The 19,255-nt window shown below is 46.3% G+C and overlaps 1 protein-coding gene across 2 annotated transcripts in view; it reads left to right on the top strand.

Moving 5' to 3' along the window:
• Nucleotides 1–8,074: 8,074 nt before the first annotated feature.
• mst1rb (macrophage stimulating 1 receptor b) overlaps nucleotides 8,075–19,255 on the top strand; it is a 138,230-nt gene continuing 127,049 nt past the window's right edge. The window contains exon 1 of one of the 2 annotated variants that reach the window (XM_041190791.1): nucleotides 8,075–8,104. The gene's annotated coding sequence lies outside the window, so the exon portion shown is untranslated. Of the gene's footprint in view, nucleotides 8,391–19,255 lie in introns of both variants that reach the window. The other variant, XM_041190790.1, reaches the window with a different exon arrangement.

Raw genomic sequence — 19,255 nt, 5'->3', positions numbered from 1 at the left:
GTCCCCTAGTAATTGACTCTTCCACCCTGGGAAAAAGCTTCTGACTATCTACTCTGTCCATGCCACTCATAATTTTGTAAACTTCTATCAAGTCGCCCTTCAATCTCCATCACTCTAGTGAGAACAATCTGAGTTTCTCCAACCTCTCCTCATAGCTAATAACCTCCAGACCAGGCAGCATCCTGGTAAACCTCCTCTGCAGCCTCTCCAACACCTCCATATCCTTCTGGTAATGTGGTGACCAGAATTGCACGCAATATTCCAAGTACAGTCTAACCAAGGTTCTATACAGCTGCAGCATAACTTCCCAGCTTTTATACTCAATACCCCTGCCAATGAAGGCAAGCATGTCATATGCCTTCCTGACTACCTTATCCACCTGCATTGCCACTTTCAGTGACCTGTGGACCTGTACACCCAGATCCCTCTGCCCATCGATGCACTTAAGGGTTCTGCCATTTACTGTATAATTCCTGCCTGTATTAGACCTTCCAAAATGCGTTACCTCGCATTTGTCCGGATTAAACTCCATCTGCCATTTCTCCGCCCAAGTCTCCAACCGATCTATATCCCATTGTATCCTTTGACAATCCTCTTCACTATCTGCAACTCCTCCAACCTTAGTGTCGTCTGCAAACTTACTAATTAGCCGAGTTACATTTTCTTCCAAATCATTTATGTATACTACAAACAGCAAAGGTCCCAGCACTGATCCCTGCAGAACTCTACTAGTCACAGCTCTCCATTCAGAAAAGCACTGCTTCCACTGCTAACCTCTGTCTTCTATGACCAAGCCAATTCTGTATCCATCTTGCCAGCTCACCTCTGATCCCATGTGACTTTACCTTCTGTACCAGTCTGCCATGAGGGACCTTGTCAAAGGCCTTACTGAAATCCATGTAGATAACATCCACTGCCCTTCCATCGTTGATCATCTTTGTCACTTCCTCGAAAAACTCGATCAAGTTAGTGAGACACGACCTCCCCTTCACAAAACCATGCTGCCTCTCACTAATACGCCCATTTGCTTCCAAATGGTAGTAAATCCTGTCACGAAGAACCTTCTCCAATAATTTCCCTATCACTGACGTAAGGCTCACCGGCCTGTAATTTCCTGGATTATCCCTGCTATCCTTCTTAAACAATGGAACAACATTGGCCATTCTCCAGTCCTCTGGGATCTCACCCGTAGCCAGTGAGAATACAAAGATTTCTGTCAAGGCCCCAGCAATCTCCTCCCTTGCCTCCCTCAGTACTCTGGGGTAGATCCCATCTGGCTCTGGGGATTTATCCCCCTTAATGTTCTTCAAGATGCCTAACACCTCCTCTTTTTTGATCTCAACATGATCCAGGCTATCTACACACTCTTCCCTAGACAAATCAACCGCTAAGTCCTTTTCTTTGGTGAATACTGATGAAAAGTATTCACTTAGTATCTCTCCCATTTCTTCTGGCTCCACACACAGATTCCCACCTCTGTCCCTGAGTGGGCCTACCCTCTTGCTTTTTACATATGCATAAACATATGTAAACATATGAACATTTTATTAATTTACACAGGTTAAAATATATACACATGGCTACAAATTACTATTCATAACTTTTAACAAATTCCCAAACTGATCTCCTTTAAGGCAACAACCCATAGACTTAACCAAACACCAGGCAAAGCATTTTCACCTTACAAATTCAAAATGTGGTTCCTTTCACTGTGGAGCCAGTTGAAGGCTTCCAGCTGCCTTTTGATCTTACATTGCCTCTGCCTGCACACCCGAAAACTACTGAAGTTATACCGACCAGCCCCAATGAATGTTAATTTTCATTGTATCAACAGCATCTTTGAACTTTACCTTTTAACAATGAAACCCCTTTCATAGTACCAATTTTATTAGTAATATAATCATATTGCTTGGTAGCTGTTAGAAAGGTGTCAATTTTCACTCAGCTTCTTGAATGCTCTATTCAAAAAATGTAAATGCATGCTCTCTCTCTGTTTACATCTCAAATTAGTTAATCAAAGCACCCGGACTAGCTGGCTTTAATCCAATGAAGACAAACCCATAGACCAACGTGTATTTTAAAAGAATAATATTTTCCAAAATATTATATACACTAATAGCTTCATGACACCTCTGCTTGCTGCCCTTCACTGGTTCCCTGTCCAACAAAAACACCTCAATTTTAATATTCTCATTTCTGGTTTCAATTGTCCTTATGTAAATGCAAGTCTTTTTTTTTTGCTTATGGTTTTTTTGAAGGTTTCTGGGAGCATCTCATAGTTTACATAAGAATTAGCCACCTGCTGCTCAGGGTCTTAACGTCAAGAGTATTTGGGGACGGGTAGTCTAAAAGCGGAACACTGAGTATTAGTGGCCTGGCTAGTGTTTATTCTTCATTTTTAAAAAAATTATACCACTGAAAATTTTGGGCTGGATGTTGAAACGCTGGCGGGATTGGGACCTGGTGTGGGCGCGATTTTAAAATCGGGGTGCCGAATGTTGTCTCAAGGTCCCAGTGCCTCTGGGATAGTTTGGCCATCTAATGATGACCGTGAAACTATAGTCGATTGTCATTAAAAAACAAACCCCCATCTGGTTCACTAACGCTCCTTTAGGGAAGGAAATCTGCCATCCTTACCCAGTCTGGCCTACACGTGACTCCGGACCCACAGCAACGTGGCTGACTCTTAAGTGCCCTCTAGAATGGCCTGGCAAGCCACCCAGTTCTCAAGGGCAATTAGGGGTGGGCAATAACTGCTAGCCCTAGCCCACATTCCATGAACGAATAAAGAAACAAAATGTTCAAAACGCTGGGGGGAGGTGAGAGTGTTGGGGGTGGGTGGGTGGGGAGAATGGTAAACCCGCTCGCCACTAATTAATGGTCCATTCAGCCCCTTTCGGAGGTCACTAAGAGGTCGGGCTGGTTGGGAATCCAATTTTTAATGCTGGCTTCAGTGAACCTGAACAGCCTCAAGCACCTAAGTGCACAACATCAGGTTTGTGACTGGGCCAATGAAACGTTCTTCGAATGTGCGAGTTATCTGGGTAACCTGCGCCAGAACGCCCACCTTCCCTCGGTTTGGCCCTCATTCTCAGGCGTTTATCCTGCTGGGGCTCTGAGGAGGCCCCCTCAGCAAGAGGGAGTGGGCCTCAACATGGCCGCTGTTTTCTGTTGCCGCTGGCGCCAGACAGCAGCTCCCGCCTCCTGGAAGCACCCAAGGCCACCAATTGGGCGCCGAGCTTGCCTCCTGCCCAATCAGGAGCATTTGAATTTCAAAATAGTGTTGTGTGAGTGATGCAGTTGAGGCTTGGGGGGGTTGGGGGGGGAGGGGGGGGGGGGGGCGGCATGGGGGGATGGGGGGTGAGTTGTGGGGGGGGGGGGTTCAGGGCCCTAAATTCCCCTGAGCTTCGGGTTTCCGACCCCACCTTGAAACTCCAGCCCTCTATCTCCAAAGAGGCAATATTAACAATTGAGCTCAGCTTGTCAGTCACAAAGATATTATAGCTTGCATTTGCATAGCACCTGTCATGGACTCTGGGCGTCCCACAGCATTTTACAGCGATTGAAATACCACCTGAAGTGCTGTTACTGTTATAACGTGGGAAGAACGACACAGCCAACTTCCACAAACAACCGTGGGACAATGGCCAGATAATCTGTTCCTGTGAAGTCGATTGAGGGATAGATATTGGCCAGGTCACTGAGGATAGCTCTCCTGCCCCTCTTCGAAATAGTGCCCTGAGGTCGTAATTTACATCCATCTGAGACAGCATTCACCTGATCTGAAAGATGGCCCCTCTGACAGTGCAGCACTGCCTCAATGCTACACTGGGAATTTCAGCTTACATTATGAGTTCAAATCTCTGTAGTGGGAATTTTTTTCCCCCAAACATATACTTTATTCATAAAATTTATAAAAGTACGTCACAGAACATTTTGTCTTGAACATTATAGAAAGTACTGTGAGGTGCCTCAATACAATTGAAATACTCTTGATACTGTGAGGGACTAAGACCTCACCCTGTATATATATTTTATAAAATATGTAGAGATATGCTCTTGCTATCTCTAAAATATTTTAATTGGACAAAGACCTAAAATGGCTGAATCTATGTCTGCCTGTGATCCTCAACAAAAGAAGCTACCTGACAATATCAGAGAAACTCACACCTCGTTATCTCTAAAGAGCCACGAACGACCCACTGTGGGCTGTACACACCAAATTCAAAGAGAGCTATACAAAGGCCATCTGCATTTCATAACCCAGGCTGGCCAACAGGAGTCTGCGCATCTGCTAAGACGAAGGGCCCTCAACCTTCCTTTCAATTCTTAATGGTTGAGACATTTAACAATCTCAGGGACACAGACAGTGGATACACATCCTTTGTCAAAGACAGTATGGAGAGGTGGGAGTCAAGTGACATGGGCCTCTGGCTTGTGGAACCAGTAATATTGCCTTGCTGAATTACAAAGTCTCAGTTTGCCTTTTTACCATATGACTAGCAGCTTTAAGGAAGAGCTCTGGCCTAGGTTGGACACCTGGTCCCATCTACACCGCTTCTGCTGGAAATTCTGTACCATAGCCTACAAGATTGATACATCTCTGCATGCCTATCTCATCGTGTGAAGTCAACCCCACTGGGAAAGTGAATTATCCAGCATTGCAGCTTACCAGCCTCTGTGAAGGAATACCTCATTAGACTTTGATTCTGTACTTTGGAACCCACATGAAACAATATTTCTTTTCTGTGTGGTCTCTGCACTGCAAATTATTCTTTTCTCTATCCCTCTCTTTACGGTCTGAGTGTGGAGGCAACAGTGTGACCCTCCTCTCGCAATGAGTGTTTGCAAATAAACTAACCCTCTGAGTTCATCCTATCTCGAGTTTACTGTGGGGGTTATTAATAGAAAATTGGATCACACCAAAACCGAGTGGTTGGGGAATATGCCACTGCTTATAAAGCGGGAAGCAAATCCAAAACACCTTTCTGTTTACGGATGTGTTTTGAGAGAAGAAATTAGAGCTGTGTAAATGAACCCTCCTCCTGTCCATAACAATATTTACAATGTACATTCTGTGTCGGGCATACAGCCCAAAGGCAAAACATTTCAAATTAAATATTACAGGAAGTGCAATGGAATTCAACTTTTCCCCATGCAGCATGTTTCACTTTGAGGTGCTTCAATACAACTTAAGCTAAGGCCTCTCAGCCATAGTACACTGAGGGGCTGGAAACCGTAGAAGCACTCGGGCTGTATGCTTGACAAGGAATGTTGTGAATACCAAGAGTATTGGATCTGAACAGTAAGAACCTGGTCACCGAGTGTGAGGCGCTCTCGGTGTTACTATACTTGAAGCGGCCCATCCCTCACTCCTGTGCTGCGGCCATCACCTGCGCCATCTTCCTGTTTACCTGGAGGACAAAAACCTCTAGATAAAGGGGGAAAAACGTACCCAACATCACCCTCATCCTGATTGCCACCTTTGTGTGAATCTCCATCAAGCGTTGTGTAGACCCTCAGTACGCAATCACCAAGTGTCACTATATTTTGAGCTTTGACTTGTCCCCGGGGTTGTGAAGGATGTGTCTGCCAATGTTGCTGTGGAACACTCAAAGCCCTGCCACACGCACCACCTGTCCCTCGTGAAAGGTTTATGGAGAAAAATGCCCTTGACCGACAGGCAGCGGTCTCCACATAATGTCCTAGAGGCCCTGTAGGGAAAAGAGATGGTGGGTCCTGTCGAGTTGTTCCCCAATCAGACTGTCAAAGTCATTTGGCAGAACGCCTCATAGCCAGAACTTTCAAACAAGCACCAAGATGTGGCTTGGTTGGTGGTGAGAAAGGCCCTTCCCGTCAGATCCTTCCTACACGCCCAGAGTCTCACACCCTCTGCATATTGCCTTCAAAGTGGCCGTGGTGGGGAAGGTACTGACTGCATCTCTGAAGTGAGACATTTTTGTTTGGCAAAAATATACTTTATTCATAAAATATCTGAACAAACATTATAAAACATTTCAAAATAGCCCCCACAAAGAGTACAACCATATTCCAGTTTTTCACACAGAGCATGTTGCACCCTGAGGTGTTTCAATACAATCAAGGGACATGACAGTCATTTCAATATGGTCATTACAGACAGTCAGACAGTGCAATGGTATTGGTGTTATCGACATAGATCATGTTGCACTCTGAGGTGCTTCAATACAATTGTGATATATGTAGTATTCACTGCATACATTCAATGTGAGTCATATAGCCCGAGGGGTCTACACAGTTCCCAGTCCCTCGGTGCACTGTGGCAGAAAGGTCTTAGACAGCGACCCTTCCCCATTGCACCTTTGCAGCGGCTGCCCCAAGCTTTAGTGCGTCCCTCAGCACGTAGTCCTGGACCTCGGAATGTGCCAGTCTGCAACACTTGGTCAGGGACAACACTTTGCGCTGGAAGCCCAACAAGTTTTGGGCAGGCCAAAGAGTGTCTTTCATCAAGTTGACAATCCTCCAGTTGCAGTTGATGTTTATCTCGGTGTGTGTCCCCGGGAACAGCCCGCAGAGCACAGAGTCCTGTGTCACAGAACTGCTCGGGATGAATCTCGACAAAAATCACTGCATCTCTCTCCAGACATTCTTTGCAAAGGCACAATCCACAAGGAGGTGAACAACGGTCTCTTCCCCACCACAGCCACCTTGAGGGCAGCGTGCAGAGGGGGGTGAGACTCCTGGCGTGTAGGAAGGATCTGACGGGGAGGGACTTTCTCACCACCAGCCAAGCTACATCTTGGTGCTTGTTGGAAAGTTCTGGCGATGAGTCATTCTGCCAAATGACTTTGACAGTCTGCTCGGGGAACCATCCCACAGGATCCACCCTCTCCTTTTCCCTCAGGGCCTTTGAGACGTTACGTGCCGACCACTGCCTGATGGACTTGTGGTCAAAGGTGTTTCTCTCCATAAATTTTTCCACGAGGGACAGGTGGTACTTGGAGCGTTCCGCGGCACCGTGGCCAGAACCATCCTTCGCAACATCGGGGACAGGTAGAACCTCAGCACGTAGTGACACTTGGTGTTTGCGTACCGAAGATCTACGCACAGCTTGATGCAGCCGCACACAAAGGTGGCCATCAGGATGAGGGCGATGTTGGGCATGTTTTTTCCCCCTTTATCTAGAGGCTTGTACATTGCGTCCCTGCGGACACGATCCATTTTCTGACCGCCAGATAAAGCGAAAGGTGGCTCAGGTGATCGCCATCACGCAGGAGTGTGGAATGGGCCAGACCTGCGCCACGTACAGCAACAGCGAGAGTGCCTCACACCCGATGACCAGGTTCTTACCCACGATGAAGAAGGAGCATCGCTCCCACATGCCCAGTTTTCTTTTCACCATAGCCACTCGCTCCTTCCAGTTTCTAACGCATGTCCTGCTCCCTCCGAACCATATCCCCAGTGCCTTCAGGCCGTCTGACTGGCGGTGAAGGGGACAAAGGATCGGTCAGCCCAGTTCCCACAGATCATGGCCTCGCTCTTGCATGAACTCAGCTGAGTGTGGCTGACAATGATAGTTCATCATGGCACTTAACTAGGCGAAGGTAACCGTGTCACAAAACAAAAACAGAAACAGAAATACCTGGAAAAACTCAGCAGGTCTGGCAATGCTGCCAGACCTGCTGAGTTTTTCCAGGTATTTCTGTTTCTGTTTTTGTTTGGATTTCCAGCATCTGCAGTTCTTTGCTTTTATCTATGAAGGTAACCGTGTGCTTGCCTGGTATGGAAATGTCTTCTCGAACCCTTTTCTAAAAAGATAACCCCCCCCCCAGTAGTAAGGAAACACACACACACACAGGTGAGGCATCAAACATGCACCTAAGATGTGAGTCTTAAGGAAATAGAGGTAAACATTGAGACATGCCTGAACTGACATTTAAGTGGGGATGAAATACAGAGGTAATTGCCACAAGAGGGAGACTAGCCCTCAAGTTGTCGACCGGAGAAAAGTTAAAGCAACTTTTCGGTGGAAAGTTGGGTTAAAATATAAACTCTGCAGCCCATCCCACCAGTGTGAACAAACGTCTGACGTTAGCGGAGTTGGACTCTTTCCCCAGCGGCGAAGGTACACTCTACCATTACAGAGCTCAGACAGTCCCCGGAATCCAGGTGTGAGGGGCAGAGGGACAAGTCCACCCTGCTTCCCCCCTTCTCTCCCCCACCCCTCAATATCACTCGGTGGGGGGGTTTAATGTTTAAACAGCAGCCGGCCAGGGCAGCAGAAACTCTGAGCAGTGGTGGAGGTTATTGCTGATCCGGATTAATCTCTCTTTTCACCCTTCTCCATACCTGTGGCACAAGCTACCTGGACGGTTCCGGAACCCGCTTTCTTTCCAAGTCGCTGAAACCAGGTGAGTGGGGCTCCGAACCAGACTTTATCAACCTTTTTCTTCCCTCCCCGCCCCCAATTCCCATTGAACCTGAAATGTTCTTGAAGTTAATGAGCAACAAGGACCTTTGGTAACAGGTCGAGAATCAGGTAGAATGCTTACTTAAAGCCTGAGAATCCCATACAATCCCAAACCCTTAAGACGTGGGTTAAGTTACAAGGCCCCAAAAACTAGCTTGAAGACACTCAGAGGAGCTGAGAGGTTTACCTGAGACTTGGCCCGGAGTGGGTAGGGCCAATTTCACTTCCCTTTGAAAGGAAAGAACTAGAACAGGTCTCAAGCTGGTGAAACAATGAAGGGGAAGTTGAGGGTGGGGGTGAGAAAGGATATTATAGTAACCTTCTGGAGACTGTCCAATGAATTTTTTTTGCTTTGGTTTGGGATCACACAACAACACCAGCCCCCTAACCAGCACAGGGAAATTCCAAATCAAGACATCATTCAGGAATGGATCTGCCAGTGGCTTTGTCCCAAGTGGTGCTGTGTCTGGATAGGAGAAGGGGGACTGGACAGAATGGAGATTATTTTGTGTTGGCTGTTTCTGATGGAGCCTGTTGTTTGCAAGCATTTGTTGACCTGTAAATGACGTCCCTGGCAGCAACCTGTCACTTCTTCAACAGCCAGAGACTCCCTAGAATGGCCATTGCTGGAGATCGCAGTCTGTGGCTTTAAAGGGATAGGCCAGTTATCCACAGATCCCCCACCCTCCTCTCCTTAGGGCAGGAAAATACTTATTGTCTTAACCTTTGTCAAGCAGCTTAGCTCCTTGGATTTCTTGGATTCCTGGGTGCTTTGTTGGTTAGTCTGAACAGTAAGTTCCCCCCTTTAAGACCAGCGACTAGTTTCCACCCCTCTGCGTCTCTCCTGGTGAAAGTTAATATGAATGTCCAGTTGGACATGGCTTTCACTGCTGTCTGATGAGGATAAAACTCTCAGCTAGGAATAATTTGTATTTTCACAGTACAACTGAAAATCAAGATCACAATTCACTCTGTCAGGCAAAGAATCAAGGAAATAGCTTGTGCAACTCAGATAATTGTACTGTTGGACACAGCTGGGGCGCTATGTGGCAATGCTTGTGCTGTTTTTGAAAAAAAATTAACCGTGTGAGTGAATATATAATTAAAATGTTTGCAAGTTTATGTCCTTTCCTGCTACTGTCAGTTAGTGAGATATTTAAAGCTTATTTTTATTGCAGTAGTGTTTGGTTATGGGATGTGTGGTTTGTATCTTTAGCGCATTTCGAGGGTTTCAGGTCTATTTTAGTCAAAATCCAGGGATGACAAACAGATGTCAATACACAATTGTGCAATACTGTACATTAGAGAAACTGGCATCTGCAGAGATGACTAAATATTTTTACACACACACGCGCAGAGTGTATGTGCCTTTGTTTCTCGCCTCTTCCTGCCAAGTTTCCTTCCCGTCCTTCTCCCCTGCAAGATCTAATTCCTGATCATGTTCCACACCTGAACATGTAATGTCAGTTGTGGGGAAGCTCGTGGTCAGGAAGAATCAGAATGACGGAGCATTTGAGCTATAATGAGGTGATCAGACAGAACCATAAGGCTTTGCTTAAGGTAAGTCATGTTTGACTGACTTGCATTTTTTGAGATAAGGGTGTGATTAATAAAGTCGACAAAGGAGTGTCTAGAAATGTTATCTATATGGACTTTCTGAAGGCATTCAGTAAGGTTCTACGCAAAATATTATTGGCAAAAATGAGGATGCGTGGAAGTTGAGATAACAATTTTTTGATTTGAGTTGGTAATTGGGTAGGTAGGGGACAGAGAGTGGGGTTAAAGGGTGTACAGTCAGATTTACAGGGCGCAACCAGCAGTATTCACCAGGCATCTGCTTTGGGTCTCAATTTGCTGAGCATGAAGGAATAAAAGAGCTGATTAATAAATGTAAAAGCAAAATACCGTGGATGCTGGAAATCTGAAATAAAAACAGAAAATGCTGGAAAAGCTCAGTGGGTCTGGCAGCATCTGTGGAGAGAGAGACAGAGTTAACGTTTCGAGTCCATATGATTCTTCTTCAGAGCTAAAGAGAGGTAGAAATGTGATGCATTTTATACTGTTTAAGAAAGGGGTTGGAGCAGTTGGATCAAAATAGAAGGTCATAGATATGTGGGAACAGACGTCATGGGCACAAGATAAAGGGAGTGTTAGTGGTAGTGTTGAAGACTAAAGAAGGTGCATAGTGGCATAAAGGTAAAATAGCAGAATATGTTAATAGCATGACAAGGGTCAGCACTACGTGAAAGCAAAACGTAAGAACAAATGACAGATGGCACTGTGGGATAGGGGTTTGTGTGGTGGGATTGGGGAAAGAAGGGGTTAAGATAGTTGTATATCCAAGTTTGTAGATGACACGAAGTTCGGAGAAGTAGGTAGTGCAGAGGTGAGCAGGAAGTTAGAAAGGTCCGCAGATATATTAAACGAGTGGGAAAAGCTAAGGCAGGTAGAGTTAAACGTGGGCATGTGTGAGGCCATCCACTTTGGACATAAGAAAGTTAATGCAGAGCATTTTCTAAATGGTGAGTAATGAGGAGCTGTGGAGGAGCAAAGAGATTTGGGACTCCAAATAAACAGATTTTTTGGAGCCAGTAAAAGGGTAGAAAAAATAATCAAAATGGCTGATGGAATGTTGGCCTGTATGAGGGTGGAATACTAAAGGGATGAAGTTATACTTCAGTTGTTTGGACCTTGGTCAGACCTCATTTGGAGCACTACCATCGGTTTTGGACATTACATCTTAGGAGCAGTTTTATTGGGCTTGGAAAATGGTGCACTGCAGATTCAACAGAATGATACTGAGGCTTAGAGTGTGACATTGTGAGGACAGGTTGCATAAACTTGGCCGTATTGTCTTGAGTATAGAAGATTGAGCTGACTGAAGGGTTAAAAATGTTAAAAGGGTTTGATATAAGGTAGTGTTATGGTCCCTGTCGAGACCAATAATTTTTAAAAATAGTTATGGGGCTGGATTTTACAACCACCCCAAACCAACACCCCCCAACCCCCGCCAGCAGATTTGAAGGTGGGGTAGCCCATAAAATAACGTGTGTGAGCTTCCTACCCACCCCTGATCTGTCTACCATATTATGGTGGGTGGGAAAGGCCTTGGGCAGCCTGCCCACCATGTGTCAGCAGTTTTCACTGTGCGGGCTGCTGTCAGGCAAGAAGGAGCGGGTGGGGGGGGGGGGGGGTGGGGGGGTGGGGGGGTGGGGGGGGCCTCATTTAGGGGGGTGTTTGGTGTTCATGGGAGGCACACCACCACCCTCCCACCCCGCCCCAAGATTATATCCCTACTTTAACCCTCTCCTCCAGGCCTCTGAAACCTTGCCCCCCACCCCTGTCACCTGCCTGGCTGGGTTCTGCCACCCAGCGCCATCCAAAACCCGAGACATAGCTCTAAGTCCGGGTTCCGTCCCCTCTTTTTCTAGGGGACTGCCTGTAGTCCCAGCAGTGACCACCGCATGATTGTGGCGCTGCTGGGACTACAGAGCTACTGGCCAGTCAATTGGCCGGCAACTCTCCAGGGTGGGACTTCCTCCCAGATGGGGCTGGAAGCCTCGACCTGAAAGAATTAAGGCTGCTTCCAGCTTAAAATGGCTGTGAGGCAGCTGGCTTTTGGGTGGGAGGGCTGATAACCGACATTTCAGTCGGGCCTGAGGGGGAGGCGGGGAATATGGCACCTCATAAAATCCAGCCCATGAATTTCCCAGTGACTAAATCAAGAAGCGCACACAAGATTTCACATCGTAAGACTTTTACTGCAACAAACGAAAACCAACATTGACTAAACATTGCTTAGTAGGCAACTAATACCACACCACCTTTATACAGTATGCCACATTCTCATCAGAAATGTAACCTTGTGTATAATGTCCCAAGCCCCTCCAGCCTTTAACAGGCTCTTTTCTCTCTGTCCCACTAGGGTGCATCTTCCAGTGTCCTTTTCAAAGAAAGTCCCTTCACTCAATCTTCTGAGCATAAGTGAATGGACTTCCAGTAGCAAAGCCCCCTCTAGTGACTCCTCTCCACAAGCCTCATTTCTTCAAACAGGGAATCTGACCTCACCTTCACTCTGCTTGTTGGTTAACGTAACAAAACAGTCCCTTTCTTCTGCTTGGCATAGCAGCTGTTGTGGGAACTTTCCCCCAAATCTCTCTAGTTGTGATCTTCACACAGCAAGGCCAACAGCTTCCTCTTTTCTGTCCAGGTATTTAAACTTCCACCTTACTTTCAATAATTAAAAAAATTAGGTTTGATTTGAGTTTTTGTCTCCATTACAAGCAGGTGACATGGGTTTGTTGCCAGGCAGATCTTGTAGTAGGCCACACCCCCCTCTCCAAACTACTCCATTTTACCTTGAATTAATGGAGACAGTTTAAAACATAGCCACCATATAAAGTCCAACATTCATAACAGTAGATACAGAGGAACAATTTCCTCTGGTGGGGGAATCAAGAAAAAGGGAATATAATCTTAAATTTAGGATTAGGTCATTGAGGGAAGAAATCAGGAAGCAATTTTACACACAAAGGTTAGCTGAAACCTGGAACAGTCTTCCCTTAAGGGTTATAGATGTAGGGTCAATTTGAGCTTTCAAGACTCAGCTTCATAGATAATATGTTACTTAAAAGCATCCGGTGTATGGGGCTAAGGTAAGCAAAAGGAGTGATGATACAGATCATTGATGATCTAATTGAATGGAGGAACAAGCTCATTGGCCTGCTCCTGTTCCTATGTTCCCATGATATAGTCCACCAATACCTCATGTAATGTTCAATGGTTGAATTGTTCTGTGTTTGATTATTTGAGTCTGGTAACTGATCTATGCTCACTGTGCTTGATTGGTCAAACCTGTGTGTTGACTCAGAGAAAAGTAAACAGAGCTGCTAGAAGTTGCTAGAGCTGGGAGAAGCATGGTGTAGACATTTTATAGAGATGTTTTCTAACCTGTGTAAATAAACATGTTACACACTTAGAAACTAGTGTAATCCCTGCATTGTTTTGAGGCAAATCAAACATAGGATGTACAACACCTCATTCAAGGTTTTGCAAGCAATGATTATGAGTGTTAGGAGGGTTTTATATAAGGGGGGATGGGAGGGGGACAGTTTTTGAAACCAATCCTGCCTTGCCCAATATCCTCCAATCCAGTAGCATCATTGGATAGTGACCAGGGATGGGGACAGCAGTTCTCCTGCTATAAACTAGAGATTAGGGCCACTTCTTTGTAACTGCTCCATTGGAGATATCTAACTCAGTACAGATTCAAACTGAACCTGGGATCTTTCTGGTTGATCTAATTCAGCTTTTGTGACTGAGAGCCCAGATATAATTCTAATTTTTAAAATGGCTTCCCTCACTCTCGTCTCTGCAGGCATGTGACAACCGAGGAGCGTTGTTGTTTGCAAATAATTATTTTCTGAGGTTAAAAAGGATAGTAGAATCTGTAAACATGTAGTTGGATTTAAAATTCTCTTGCACTGAACCGTTGGACAGGGCAGTGCTTTTTGTTGACAGTGTTATTACGATGTGGGTCTCCACCTGCTGATCCTTGCATGACTGGTCCTGTTTCTCTGCCTTGATGGAAAAATCAAAGGCTGAGTGAAATTTGGGCTATTCCTCCTTCCTTGCTGGGATTCACAGCGGCCAGCCTCAGTGCAGATTTAACTGCTTTGCTGTGGAATAGCACCTATTAAACCTGGAGACAGAGAAAATGTGAAGCTCGGGCAAGCCTTTTGTTTTGGATTTGATCATTTTCTTTTGAACGTTAGAGCAGACCCTCCAAAACCTCTGCCCTCCTCCAATTCTGGTCTCTTATTTATTCCTTCACAGGATGTGGGCGTTGCTGGTAAGTGCAGCATTTATTGCCCATCCCTAATAGCATTGCCAACCCTCCAGGATTGGCCGGGAGTCTCCAGGAATTGAAGATCAATCTCCAGGACACGGCGGTGTGCAACCCTGGAAAAAAGGCTGTTTGGCTGACAGTCAAGCATCATCCAGTTGGGTAATGAGTCTTTTTGCTTTCCAATTGGTGTTGGAAGGCAGTGCGTCACAAAGATGGATGTGTTGGCTGACTTAATGGCTGTAGCATGGGGGCCAAGTCACGTGATGAAATCTCCAGGAATGCGCTTAATCATTGTTGGCAACCCTAATCCCTATTTGGCCTTGAGAAGGTGGTGGTGAGCCATCTTCTTGAACCACTGCAGTCCATGTGGTGTTCACCCACAGCGCTGTTATGGAGTGCATCACGATTCCTTCACGTCATCTTCGGCAGTGCTACCTTCAGCCTGGAATTCCCTCCCTAAACCTTTCTGCTCCTATCCCTCGCCTTTCCTTTAAGTCGCTCCTTAAAGCTCGTTGGTTACCTGCCCTGATACCCCCTCAAGTGGCTATCAATTTTCGACTGATAGTGCTCCTGCCTTGGGACCTTTAACTGCGCTAAAAGCGCGATATAACTGTGACTTGTTCTTATACGACTTGACTCATGACTGGGTAGCACTCGAGGCGAATCAATAAGAATGACATAAAAACAGGATGGGCGGGATTTTCCCGTCCCGCCCGAAGTCAAGGGATCTTTGGCTGGTCCATTAAATTTTCTGTCCTGCCTGTGGTGATTCCTGTCATGGGTGGGACCGGAGAATTCTGACCAAAAACGTTGGAAAACCTCAGCAGGTCTGGTGGCACATGAGGAGAGAAAAAAACAGAGTTAATGTTTCGGTTCGATGACCTGTCATCACATTGACACATCTGCCTCCCATTAAAATGACTACTGTAAACCTGAGTACTAATCATTTACTGTTGAAATACTCATGTTCGCTTTAGAATATGCCCCTGGAAATTGGCACCCTGTTCTCTAAGTACTCAACCCCAAATGGGCAAGATTTTTTTAAATGGTAGGGTTTTCATTCCTGCCTCCCAAAGAATCACAGCAGCCCCACGGCCATTTAGCGCTTTGAGGAGTGTTAATCGGCTGGCGCATGGGATTCTTGCCCCTCGCTCAGACAGGAGGGCAACCTCAAAGAGTCTCGCCTCTACCGTGCTGACAGTGCCAGTGGCAGCAGTAGCCAGGACTGGGACCACAAGCAATCCCCAGATTCTAAGTCCCTGAGTCCAGGACCAAGCAATTGTGGGGGTTTCTCATGGTGGGGGGGCAGAGGGGAGGCCTGGGGGTGTGTGGAGAGGTGGGCAGGAGTCTGGGCTGGGGAGGGGTTTGGGAACACCCGCGGGACGATAGACCTGGGGAGGTGCCTGATGTGGGCCTGAGGCCTGACAAGGGTGAACTGCTGGACCTCCCCCTCTGCCCTGGAACTCCTCCCGCCAGCCTCAATATTGAGGCCGGGTGGGAAGTGGCCCATCGAGACTGCACCGACACGTGGGAAACACCTGATCTACCTACCTAGGTTGAATAAAATTGAATGTTGATTCTTTTTGCCACTTCTATTAATTCCAGAGCCTGTTGGTTGTTCAGAGGGCCTTTGAGAGTCAACCGCGTTGCTTCTCTTCATTGTAAGGTCGGAAGTGGGGATGTTTGCTGACGATTACACGATGTCCTGCACCATTCGTGACTCCTCAGATGCTGAAGCAGTCTGTGTCCAGGGGCAGAATATTACGCTCGGCGGGTGTGCGCGCGCCCGACACGCCGGAGCGTAAAATGACACGTGATGAGGTCGGGCGAGCATCCCGACATCATCGCGTGCTCTCACGCTATTTCGCTTGGCGGGCGTGCGCCGGAATCGGCTGCGTGCCTGCCGACAATTCAAAGGCCTATTGAGGCCAATAAGAAGCTAATTAAATTCAAACTTGCGCTGCCCGCCCAATCTTACGGTTGGCGGGCGGGTGAAAAGGCCACGCGGCCTTTACATTTTATAGGAAACTTCATCCACGGGCGGGATGGGGTTTCCCAAAGCAAATTAACATCAAATATAAATTTTAGTTTTAAATTAAGAACATGTCCCAGCTCAGGTGACAGAATCACATGAGGCAACATGTTTTATGGCAATTTTATTTTCTTTCTTTTTTTTTTAAACAGTGCTTCATCTCCCTGAGGCAGCTCCGTGCCTCAGGGAGGTTGAAGGGCTCTTTCGCGCGCATGCATGAGGATTGCGCTAGGCCCGCTCGCCCTCCTCCCCCCGCTTGCACAGGCTGGCGCATGGGACTCTTGCCCCTCACTCAGACGGGAGGGCCACCTCAGGGAGTGCTGACCGCTGCCGCTCACATTCCACGTAAGGCCCACCAGTGTGAAATTGCAGTGTGGAGCCAATCACGGGCGGCAGTCGGCTTCCTGAACCCACCCCCCCCCCCCCCCCCCCCCCCCCAATCCGCCCACCCCCACCAAGCAACCCCGCAAAGGGCAAAATCCTGCCCCATATGTAGCAAGACCTGGATACCATTCAGGCTTGGGCTAATAAGTGGGAAATAACATTAGTGCCACACAAATGCCAGGCAACAAGAAGAGAATCCAACCATCTCCCCTTAATGCTCAATGGCCTTACTATCTCTGAATCCCCCACTATCAATATCCTGGGGGGTTACCTTTGACCAGAAACTGAACTGGACCAGCCATATAAATACTGTGGCTACAAGAGAAGGTCAGAGGCTGGGAATTCTTCAGTGAGTAACTCCCCTCCTGATGCCCCAAAGCCTGTCCACCATCTACAAGGCACAAGACAGGAATGTGATGGAGAGTGGCTGCTCTCCACTTGCCTGGATGAGTGCAGCTCCAACAACACTCAAGAAGCTTGACACCACCCAGGACAAAGCAGCCCACTTGATTGGCATCCAATTTACCATCGCTAATATCCACTCCCTCCATCTACAAGATGCACTGCAGGAATTCGCCAAGGGCTCCTTCGACAGCGGCTTCTAAACCTGCGACCTCTACTGCCTAGAAGGATAAGGGCAGCAGATACATGGGAACACCACCACCTGCAAGTTCCCCTCCAAGCCACTCACCATCCTGACTTGGAAATATATCGCCATTCCTTCACTGTCACTGGGTCAAAATCCTGGAACTCCCTCCCTAACAGCACAGTGTGTATACCTACAACACACGGACGGCAGTGGTTCAAGAAGGCAGCTCACCATCACCTTTTCAAGGGTAATTAGGGATGGGCAATAAAAATGCTGGTCTAGTCAGCGATGTCCACATCCCATGAAAGTGTGAAAAAAGACCTGAAATTTTTTTTTCTCTTCAGGTAATTATCCAATTCCCTCTTGAAAGCCATGACTGAATCTGCCTCTACCACACTGCCAGGCAGTGCTTTGCAGATCCTAACCACCATGGTGCAATAAAGCTTTTCCTCATGTCACTTCTGGCACTTTCGCCAATCACCTTAAATCGATGTCCTCTGCTTCTCAACCCTTCTGTTAGTGGAAACAGCCTCTCCCCATCCACTCCGTCCAGACCCCTCATAATCTTAAAAACGTCCTCCTAACGTTCTTCCACCCATTTAGAAGACCTCCAACCCCTCCGATGAATCCATCCAAAGAGAAATCCTCATCCCTGGAACCAATCCTTCAAATCTCCTTTAGTCTTTGATTTCAGACTGATTTGCCTAGAGGGCAAAGACTCATGGCATCTCATTAGGATGTGGCTTCTCCTAATAACCTTGAATGGAGTAGTGATTTAATATTTCCACAAATGTTCAACCGCAGAACGGTTATAGAATGGGCCTTTGATCAATGCATCAAAATGAGATGTTCGTTGCCTGAGCAAGCAGTGACGAGGTGCAACAAAATCAGGCGTGATTTATTATTGTATCTCACTTCCAATAAACCAGCCATGTACATTTATAAAGAGAAGAGAAAGGCAGATATGAAAAGGGGATTCAAATCGAAAGATCCTAGGCTTTAATCAGCTACTCTGCAATGCAGGTCTCCGATAGTCCTGTTAGTTACAATTACCATTCCTCATCTGATCCATGTTGTCTTAAGAAAAACTTATATTTACATCGTGTCTGCTCTTTCACAACCTCAAGACATCCCAAAGTGCTTCACAGCCCTTGGTGAACTTTCACTAGCTGCGGAATTTAAATTTAGTTAAGAGCTAAACATGGAATTAACAAAGCTAGTTTCATTGTGACCATGCAACTGCCGAGTTCTTGTAAAAAAATAACTAGCCCTTCAGTAAGGAAATCGGCCAACTTTAACCTGCCCTGGCTTGTACTTGATTCCAGATCCACAGCAACGTGGTTGACTCTTAATTGCACTGTGAAGTGGAGGCCACTCAGCCAAGGGTAATTAGGGGTGAACAATAAATGCTGGCACATCCTCATCTTGTGATTGAATATTGCTCAGTACCTCTCTGTTCGGTGCATTTAACTCTTTGCATTCTGTTTGCAAAGTGGAAAAGAGAGGAAAGAAGGATACACGTGGTATGTTTGTGTGTCAATATATTAGTATTGCAGTTATTATCACAGAGCTTATTGCAAACTGGCAATGCTGATCATCTGGAGTTGTGTCCTGAGCCAATGATACCCTCTGTTTCATTTTTTGTTAGCTCCTCCTCCTCAAGCCCGTAACGTGATGGTGTGTGATATTATCAGCTATTATGGAAAATATGTAGAGGATGTAGAATAGCTTTCAGCTTATTACTCAACAGTAATCACAGTGGCTGGGTCAAGTGCTCTCATAAACTACAGTAAAATATGATTCAGATTTTGTCTCAGATTTTGATGAGATTGGAATACATCTTGGAAGTTAATAATGGCCATTGAATATCATACAGAGGTTATTGAATTTAAAAAGCTAAATGGGAAGATATTTTTGTAGCTAGTAAAACTAAAAGCGCAATTAGTATTAATT

The sequence above is a fragment of the Carcharodon carcharias genome, chromosome 7 (genome assembly GCF_017639515.1).
Source record: "Carcharodon carcharias isolate sCarCar2 chromosome 7, sCarCar2.pri, whole genome shotgun sequence".
In the NCBI taxonomy this organism is placed as follows: Eukaryota; Metazoa; Chordata; class Chondrichthyes; order Lamniformes; family Lamnidae; genus Carcharodon; species Carcharodon carcharias.
This window is presented reverse-complemented; position numbering and strand designations above follow the sequence as displayed.